The following is a 10509-nucleotide window of genomic DNA, read 5'->3' on the forward strand; positions in this document are numbered from 1 at the left end:
CCCGTGAGCACGGTTATCACTGCTTCTCTTCAGAGAGGCCCTCTTGTGAAGACGGAGATAAAGTAGATCAAAACATACAGAAACAGTCTTTATGTTTAGAGAAAAGAAAACAATCATGGAACATCAAATATGAAACACTATTGTTATAAAGGAAACAACAAATATATGATAATATATACATTTCACCTAACATTTCCCCCCTATTTATCAGATATTTGTTCCAATTCTCATATCCCTCCAAAGGCAGCCACTTCAAACGATTTTCAGCCGGGAGTTCATTTTTAGGAACGCAAACATGCTTACACTCAGGGATCGCATTCAGCCCACAAGTTAGGGTCTGGATACAGGTTAAGGGAGTCGTCATCAGAGTATTCCTCGTCAGGCTCAGGATGTTTTGCTAACAAAGGATACATCTGTGCCTTCTGGTCTTCCATGGGAGAGATTGCTGTGGTAATGAGACGGTTAAACAAGGAACGCAGGCAAGGAATACAACAACATCCACACAAGGTTAAAATTGCAGCAAAGACTGCAATTGATACTAAGACAGAGGACACAAGGTTTCGGTACTTCCCAAAAACATCCATCCATGCATCCCACATGGAAGTATTCACACCAGAGAGTTCTTTCATCTTGCCATTAAGGGTGCGGAGACCCGAAATGGCCTTCGTCAGGCTCCCGTTAGCTGCTGTGGTTGGCAGAAATGTGCAGCACCTTTCTCCAAAAATAGCACACACCCCCCCTTTTTCAGCTAGCAGCATGTCAAGAGCAATGCGGCTTTGGAAAGCCATCAGTGAGGTAGCGGCCAGCTGCTCGTGCACCGCCTTGAAACCAGCCTGTGTCCAGTTGCCCAGTTTTTGCACGTTTGTAATGGATGTAATTGATTCTGTCTACGTTTTTGTTTATCGTACACCACCAACAAATTGAAGATTCAAAACCAGCTGAAATTTGGTCGACTAATTTATATTCATCAGGTACACCGCGAGGGACGCCGATGGCGGCGATGTACGTGGGATCATCATAATTTTTCCATGTTAGTTCGCGTTTCTCTAAATGATGCCACTGCTGTGGCAAAATGCTAGATAAGGTGTGAATTAGATCATTTGCGGACATAGGATAGACAGACACAGGTAACAATATGGAAACTAATGCACAAAACCCTGTCACCTTTCGAGGTGATCTATCAAAAAGTCTGTCGTCACCGCACCACCACCAACATCTGCACGAGAAACAGGGTTAAAGTCATTGTTTACATTGATTACAGCAGTACACATGGTGTCTGAAAGATCTCCCAATCTTTTCCCAGACCCTGTTATATTTACACATGAGAAGTTACTCGGAGCTATCTTTAGAAGAAAAGGTTTCTTTTCATCTGCGGCTGTAAGGGGAAATATTGAATCATAAATCACACAGGTGCTATTAGGATTAGTCTTAGTCATTACTTCTAATAGACATTGTTTTGTAATGGTTGGTGGAGTCACACGAAGTAGAGGCCTTGGTTCCATACATACTACACAATACAACAGTCGTTCCCTGATGAAAACGCACACAAAAAAAAATAAAAACAAAAACAACATATTTACTCGCAATTTCCTCAAAAGTGCATCAAACCTAAACTATCAAAATGTTATTTAAGAAATTTAACGGAAAAGTGAAACTTCTAAGATTTAAAACAGTAAAAGTGCTTATTTCTGGCAGTTTTAATGATTCTTTACAGCTACTAAAGACCCAAATTTTAGCTTCTCAGAAAATTAAAACATTAAAGACCAAAGAAAAAGGATTTTGAATAGAAATGTACCACAGCAAAATAATCTGGCTCTTCATTGAGAGCTGTATGCAAGCATATTACAGAAAGGTGAGTGGAAGGTCTTAATTCTGTCAATTAACCTTTAGCATGTTTTCTTGGACCAAAAGATCAGAACTTAAGGAGGAAAACAAATCAGTATCAACAAAAAAAACCCCTCGTCGAGTATTTCTGTGATTAAATGTTAAACAACCCAAACCCCTCTGACAACATAACAAGTCTGAATATGGCCATTTCACGAATACACACATTATTAGGTCCTTTACAATACAATAAAATGTATCAAGTAAATAGTGATGGTCAGTGTTTCTCACACTACGTTACATATTGTGAGGTAGGTGTGCCTTCATTCCACGGCAGTACTTCACTTATCACTACATATGCCTCATAAATAACCCTTAAAAATTCTTGTAATGAGTTTGTAGCCCTTCATATCTGCGAAACATCAAGAAATGAGAAAAACAAAAACAATGTGCAACAAAGCTACAGATAAATGCACAGATGGACTAAGTACATGATCACAACTCAAAAGGCAGAGGAAAGCACTTTAAACTTTAGTTTCAGCTTAGAAAAGAGCATACAAAAGTTTTGACTGTTCGTATACTTGATTGTTTCTGAGATAAGTTAGGAAACTTTCTAAAAACACAAAGAAAACCTCAAAAAAGCCACTTCTAGTAGTCATTTGTAAACATTCATAAAAACTCCTTCTCCCATCCTACAAAAAGCTTTAGCTGAGCTGAACCAGGTGTTTATGTACATATGTGGGAACATCTGCGATAGCTGGTAGGTGCAGCCTAAAATACCTTAAACAATAATCATTACATCAGGATGAGACAGAATGGGGGAAAAAAAACAAAACAAAACAAAAACTAAACAATTATATAACAGAAACACTTCAAGTTGAAGCCCGAGGGTGGAAAACAGGACTTATTCAAGATCTACAAACACACGCCACACTATCTAGTTTAGAAGAGAAATACGCTACTGGTCTCATTTTATCACCATGTTGTTGAACCAGTACAGAGGTCATAAAATGACCTCGACAATCTACCATTTGAACAAAAGGTTTTTTTATAGTTTGGTAGAGAAAGTGCTGTGCTTGACACAAGGGCCTGTTTTATTCTGCAAAGGGCCTCTTCTGCTTCATCTGTCCAACTCAGCAGAGAGGACATTTTAAAATCTTTTTCATACCTCAATTTGCTTAAAGGAGCCACAAGTTCTGCATAATTGGGCACCCAGGTTCGACAATAGTTAGTTAGTCCTAAAAAGGACATCATCTGTTTTTTGTTTGTGGTTTGGGGGCTTGGAGAATTGTTTTTTTTTTTTTTTTTTTTTTTCTTTTTTTTTTTCTTTTTTTCTATCCTCCAATATGGTTCGTCCCCCTGCACTCAAATCATGACCCAAATATTTTACTTTTTCTTTACATAGCTGGAGTTTATTTTTATTGACCTTATGACCTTCTTCAGCTAAATGTTTTAAAAGCGCTAAGGTGTCTTGCTTACAGGTTTCCATGTTTGGAAAGGCTAATAAAACATCAACTACATATAACAAAATTTGGCTCCCTCCTGGGGGTTGAAATGTTGACATGCTGGCACTCATCACTTGAGAGTAGATTGTAGGGCTCTCACAGTAGCCCTGGGGCAGTCTGGTATATGTGTACCTGTTCCCTTCGAAAGTAAAGGCAAACCAGAATTGACTCTCCTTATCAACAGGTACTGAGAAAAAGGCATTACTGATGTCTACAACAGTGAATACCTTTGCATCTGATCTAAGGGAATTCAACAATGTGTGTGGGTCAGGTACACACGGTGCCCTCTGGATTACAGCATTGTTTACTGCTTGTAAATCCTGAACCATCCGCCATCCGACAGAAGGGGGCTGTTTTTTGACAGGAAAAATAGGAGTGTTGCACGGAGAATTGTCACACCGTACTACGACTCCTGCCTCAATAAGGTCTTTAATTACTGGTTCTATACCCTCCTGTGCATCTTTTTTTTTAAAGGGTACTGTTTCACCTTTGGCCTATATTCAGTTTTAGGTCGGACTTGCACTGGCAAGGCTCCCTTCACGAGGCCAACATCCGTGGGTCCCTTGGACCATAATTTATCAGGAATGTCCTTTAAGAGAACTTCCTCTTCTTCTGTAAGCAACAGATGTCAGTGTTGTCTAGAGTGCAAACGCTGCCCCTTTTGAACCCATGCTGTCCAAAAAAGTGCTTTTCTAGTTAACCCAGTAGACGCACTAGTTGCCACATTAGCGGAGGTTGCCACCCAATCAGTAGCAGCTTCTCCTTCCTCAACGACCCTGCCCAATTTATCCCACTGCTCACTTTTATGTTTAAACAGGGACACATGTGGAGGTGTCCATGTTCTGTTCATAAATTTTAGATCCTCTGGGAGGCTCACTGCTGCCACCGAGGTGTGTTTTGTGTCAGTGTACAGATAGGTCACTGTTATCTTGGCCGGGGTGACCTTGTTGAGCCTGGCTTCATAGTTCTTATCAGGCCCCGGAGTTGTTTTAACCCAAAGACTGATGTGAAGACTCTCAGGAGATCTTTGATCCTGCGGGGCAGAGATGGCTTTACGCCCCTCAGCCAGAAGAGTCTGTGCAATGTTATGTGGAGGCCTGTTAGGCACATCCAATGAATAGTGATAATATGGCTCCCCATTGATAAAAAACTTGTTCCTCATTCTGGAGGAAAACTCCTGGAACCTTTTTTTTCTCTTTTACTACCATCTCGGCATGAATAGCATGATTAATGTATTCATCTAAGGTTCCAGTCCCCAATCCTATGTAATGTTTAGTCACCCATGATCTTATTGCGTCTTTTGACCCTGCATGTAATGCATTTTTTAACTGTTGCTTATATGGACCATTTTCATCATCATTTTCCACCAGTCCACTGTGCATCTTAAATGCGGTTATCATTCTTGCTCTATAATCATCAAAAGTTTCTTCCTCCCTCTGTGTAATTCTGCTTATCTCAGTGTAGTTTGCTCTGCGTTTATATTTTTGAATTGTTCTTGCTGCTAAAGCATCAACTCTGGTTGATAGTTCCCTATCGTTATGTGCAAGAACTGCAGGAGGAGACCCACTTAACGGGTTCCACCCTCCTCGAACATGGTGCCAGTCACTACCTAGGGCAGTCATCCATGCTTGCTGGACTTCGTGTCCGTTCAGATGGTAGGACTGGCGCAGGCTATCCATCTCTTCAACAAAACGGTTTACATCCTCCTTATAAGATGTAATCCCTGCTAGTGCTTTTTTTATGTCCTCCAGGGTCCACGTTCTGTAGACCAGAATCGTGTCCGCTGCCCCCTCTGCTCCTGCATTAGGATTGGCCACTTGTATCATTGGATACAGTTCAGATGTATTTGGCGGACTATCTTTCCCTACTGAAGGACAAAATGGGGGAGGGAGAGAAGGCGCGATGGAAGCAGTGGCCCCCTGCACCAAGCTCTCCCCTAATGTTTTAGACCATTCAAACTTTTCCCCTTTTGATCTAGTGATAGGTCTGTCACTATCGCTCTCCTCATATTCAGGGGGCGATGGCAAAGCTGGGTATAACCTTCTACTCTGCCCTCCCTGTTTTACCCCCTCAGCGTTTTTTGTAGAAGCACCATCTAGTTCTCCACCCCCACCCGCTGCTTGTTGCTGCGTTATCTGCCTCCTTGACCCGGTTTCATTATCTTTGTTGCAGTAGTACATCACATTCCTTTCTTTATTCTGTTCTGCACTTCCTTTTTTTTAGATTTATTCTGTCCTTTTTCTCTTTTTAGCGCTAATTCTAACCAAAAATCCACGTCGTCATACCCCTGTTTGCGCATTTTCTTTGGATTTGACTTTGTGTTTCGTTTGATGTTATCCTGCAGTAAAGTTAGTTTTTGTGAGTTAAGACGGCCGTCAAAGTTATAGTTTGTTATCCAATTATCCAAATGTTTTATTTTACCAGGATCCTGGGTTTCGACATATTTCCAGTCATTTGATGTTAAACTGTCTGTCGGCTTATTTTTACTCATCCCTTTCCCCATTTTTATGAAAATTTGGCCCAGTTTGTCGACGCCTAGGGAGTCCTAAAAACTGGGGTTCTGTTCAGTAGGCCAGCAATTGAAATAACCTGTTGAGGTAACCCACGCTTCAACTCTTTCGAGTGGGGGTTCTTACCTCTGCATCCTCAAGAGGTTTGCTGGTTACAGTCCTACTGTTTTATATGAGGTAAAATACCAAGTGGTATTTCTACCTCCAATCACTCGCACAGACACACACACTCTTTTTCCTATTTTTTATTTTGTCGCGGAATTTAAGCGCCTGTTCTCGCAGGACTCCGCCGTCCTTTTTTGCAACGGGTATTCGTCGGGCCCCGTCTCCCTGAACAGGAAGGCACCAGGCTCCGTCCACCTAATCACGGAATTTTGCGCGAGGACTCCGCCGTCCTCCACGGATTTTCGTGCTCTATTTGTTACCTGTTAGAGTCTAGAATTGACAGGGTTTTCTGTGCGCGCAATGACCCTCAGTCACTCGCCACTTTTAAACAAGAATCACTCACCCCCGTTGTCTTTCCCTGGAGCACCGTCAACCGTGAGATCCCAGCAGGCAGGTCGAGCTCCAGCCCTTGAACAGGATCTGATAAGTTTCCACTAGGAAACTTGCCGTGCGCACGGTCTGTACTGGGGTCGACCAGACCTGCCGGAATCCTTCTGGTGTATTGGCGACCGGCAATCGAAGGACCAAGTAAATGTCAGGTTTGACACCTATTAAAGACAAGTTGAACAACACAGAAAAGACAAGAGAGTTAGATTCTTTTGTACTCGCGAGGAGAACGGACAGAGATGTGTTTACAGTTACAAATCTCCAACCGCTCTGAAACACATTTGTCCGCTCCTCTCTTTTTATTACTTTCAGAGTCCCTATCACAGAGAGCACTGCAACTCTAAAGGGTGGGGTCAAAGCATTTTAGTTGCAGTGCTAAATGACAATCACTAACTAAACACATGTTATCTTGCATTAGAACACAGAGTAAAAACAGAACAGGTCGTATATCTTCAAGGCGACGATTCGTCAGCTATCTAACCGTTCAAAGGAAGAAGAAGTCCTGGTGAGCAATGAACCCCGTGAGCACGGTTATCACTGCTTCTCTTCAGAGAGGCCCTCTTGTGAAGACGGAGATAAAGTAGATCAAAACATACAGAAACAGTCTTTATGTTTAGAGAAAAGAAAACAATCATGGAACATCAAATATGAAACACTATTGTTATAAAGGAAACAACAAATATATGATAATATATACATTTCACCTAACACTTACTATTGCTGCTTTTTTTATTGGTAGCTGCTGGAGTCTTTATTTCTAGAGTTCTTTAACCACACAAAAAATATTTTTACCCCAGTATTACTACAAACAGATATCAACAGATATCAACTTCTTAATTTGGTAACGCTGTTTAAACAAGTGGTGCTTGTGAACACTTCACAGTTCTAATCAGAGAATCTCTCATCTGCAAGCAAGAGGCCTTTTTTTCCCAGCCTGCTTAACGAGCAGCTGGAAAAAAAGGTCAAACCGCGTTATGATAAAGATTTAGTAACACCTCCTCACAGTGTGAGGTTTTATTTCCTCACACTGTCATCTTTGACACTGACAGTGTTAAAGAATTAAGTCTGGAGTTTGATAGAAAAGCTGGGAGTTCAACTGTGAGCAGCAAATTGACCCACTTCAACTTTCTGATGGATGATTTCAAAATAAAATGTGGAAAGAAAAAAAACTGTCTACTTGTGTTATTCTAAAACTAATCTGATATTTTATTAGTTTAGCATTTTTGTTGTTTTAATGTTTTAAATTTCACTTTTCATAACACTGAACTAAAGTATAAAGCTCCTCCCTGCCTCTTGTTTTGATCAATAGAAATGCTTACTTGATAGACAATATTATCAATATTTTTGGATCAATCTGCCCACATCTATTGATTAAGAAAAGGTTTATGCTCGTCTTTCAGATGCTGGTCTTTACAGAAGACAGATTACTTAATGTATCCTTAAAAATTATAGATTTACTCAAATACAATTTCATTGTCTTTATGCTTTTCATTGTAGAATGTGTTATATTTCAGTATTATTCTGAAAAAAAATGCTAAAATATATTTCTCTGCATGTTGCATTTAACTAATAATGGATTCAATACCTCCACTTTTACATAATGATATTAAATAATATTAAAAAGTAAAAAGGAAAGTCCTTCAGCAAACATGCCATCATAAAACTGATTATCAGAAATATTAGATTCTCTAAACACTATTTGTTCATGTGGAGAAGGGGCTTTTGTGTGAAATATGCCATTATTCTCCAGCAGAGCCAAAGCAGTTATTGTGCATCATTACCCTTGGCCATAACACCGCATAATGACAGCATCTCACTATTCCAAGAACTGTTAGGCCTGAAATGACGTATAGCAAGAGGCCATTTTTTTTCCAACCTGCTTAACGAGAAGAATTATAATATAAATAAGAAAATTTCCTGCCACAAAACCGTCCATTAAGTCAACGTAGATGTATGCTGTAGATTGATTCTAGATAAAGCAGAGTAAAATGAAATACTTCGTTTTTGTAACTGCCAATAAAATAATCTGAAGCTTTTCATCAAGATGTAGAAAATTATCTTTTAAAGGAGCATGGCAGTGATTTTGGTGGCTGTGGTCGTATCACTGCACAGAGCCGTACTAGAGGATTGTGGGTTTAATAATAAAAACAATCACAAAACAAAGCCATTTTTTATAAAAAAGGCAAGAATTATTTACACTCTTCTCAATAATAAGAGAAAAAGGTTGAGGTTGAAGGGCCATACACTTCACAGTATATGTTTGTAATGAATAAATTGCATGGAATAATAACATTTTACATATATATACAGTACTTTGATGTGAACCTTGTATAAGTTTGGAGCTTTAGTTTTGTTTTCTTCATTTTTTTCCCCTACAGTTTTAAATTTGGGTTGATATATTTTCTACGATGATACAATGTCCTTAAGTTATTTTCTGACTTCCATGTCAGAAAATAAAAGAAAATACACAAACTAAACTCATGCACATTAACTGTGGGTTGTCTTCAGCCCCATATACCATGGCAAAGAAAATCTACAAGCAAAAGTTTTTCAGTTTGTCAAAAGTTTCAGAGTTAAATGCCAGAAAGGTTGCACAAGGGGAGCGAGTCAGCACATTTCTTTTAACCGACAGGCTCTGTAGAAAACATTTAATGAAATAAAAAGAGCATTACAGGAAAAGAGATGAAGCAAATGACAGAATGGCAAAAGGAACATGTAAGAGAAAAATGTGAGAGGCAGAGAGAGCAGAACAATCTGACAGAAAGTCATAAACTTTCTATAATTCTATGATTTATTTTACCGTTGAAAAGTCCACAATCTAAAAGAAGAGGCCATGCTAACAGCTGACATCCAAGCAAAAAGCACTTTTGCAAATACTCCACTATGACTTTCCACTACTCCTTATGAGGCCCAAAACCTGGTTCTCAAAAGAGCTGTTAAAGGTTAAAGGTCAGGCTAAGTAAATGGATTTCAATGAAAAGTCATCATAAATATAGATGTGTGTGTGTGTGGGTGTGTGTGTGTGTGGGGGGGGGGGGGGGGGGGGGGGGTGCGTGTGTGTGCGTGTGTGTAGGTGTGTGTGTGTGCGCTTAAAAATAAAGTTTTAGTCCCAAAAAATACAGTATTGCACATTTCCTTTCTATTGATCTAAACAAGAGGTGGTGAGGAGCTTTATGGTTTTATTTCAGTGTTTTAATGTTAAGTGTAATGCATTAAAATCATGTTGATATGGTATTAAAGTGTTTTTGTAGATATCTATTAATTCTCTCCAAATTCTGTCTTAGATTTCACAAAATAATTAATAGAAAAAACTACATAAACTCATGAGAGTCAGAAATTTGACAAAACATCAAACTTAGAAAAAGTATCTGTATCAATGTATCAACCTTTTGTTTACTTGATATCAGATTGATACCAGAAAATACATATTGCACATTTCTATTGATCAAAACAAGAAGCAGTGAGGAGCTGTATGGTTTTATTTTCAGAAGTGAAATTTTTACACAGATTGTGTTTCTCAATTTTTGTCACAATCTAATGTTTCAGATAATTGAACACATTTTAAAATCAGAAATAATGTGATAAATGTAGAAATCAATTTTCAAAGAAGAAAAAAATATCCAAGCCCACTTGTCCCTATGGAAAAATATTTATACTGGAGAACCAGTAAAGGTTAATCACAGCAACAAGGAGTCTTTGTCACAAAATTTTATCTTGATGCTAAATGCCGTCTCGATTTAATAAAGTAAATTATGGAAGAAAGACAGTTTTGAGATATCCTTTCATACATCTGATCAACTTGTCTATACCTGAAATGTCAAAATTGCAAAACGGATAAATATTTTTTCACACAAGTTCAGTCTGGCTTGGAAAGCCTTTTTTCTTTTAATATATTCAAACACCATCAAAAACAGATTTTTTTTGTATTTACTCAGGTTATCTCTTTCTCATATACAGTTGTCTTTGTCTGAAACATTTTAAAGTGGAAAAGATTATCTGGAATAGAGCAAATAGTTTTTCACAATCCATAATAATGGTGAAAAGGAGGATTTTCCAGAAGATTTTGGGGTGTCCTGGACCCCCAAAACCAAAGTCTCCATTTCTAGATGTTAATATCA

General features: G+C 38.9%; 1 long non-coding RNA gene across 1 annotated transcript; it reads right to left on the reverse strand.

The window, feature by feature from the left end:
* Positions 1-699: 699 nt before the first annotated feature.
* On the reverse strand, positions 700-10191 carry LOC116719389 (uncharacterized). The gene is made up of 3 exons (XR_004339174.1): positions 10180-10191; positions 7977-7981; positions 700-938 (listed from the first exon to the last, which is right to left on the reverse strand). It is a non-coding gene; the product is annotated as an uncharacterized LOC116719389 (long non-coding RNA).
* Positions 10192-10509: the final 318 nt, after the last annotated feature.

This window comes from Xiphophorus hellerii, chromosome 5 (assembly GCF_003331165.1).
Source record: "Xiphophorus hellerii strain 12219 chromosome 5, Xiphophorus_hellerii-4.1, whole genome shotgun sequence".
In the NCBI taxonomy this organism is placed as follows: Eukaryota; Metazoa; Chordata; class Actinopteri; order Cyprinodontiformes; family Poeciliidae; genus Xiphophorus; species Xiphophorus hellerii.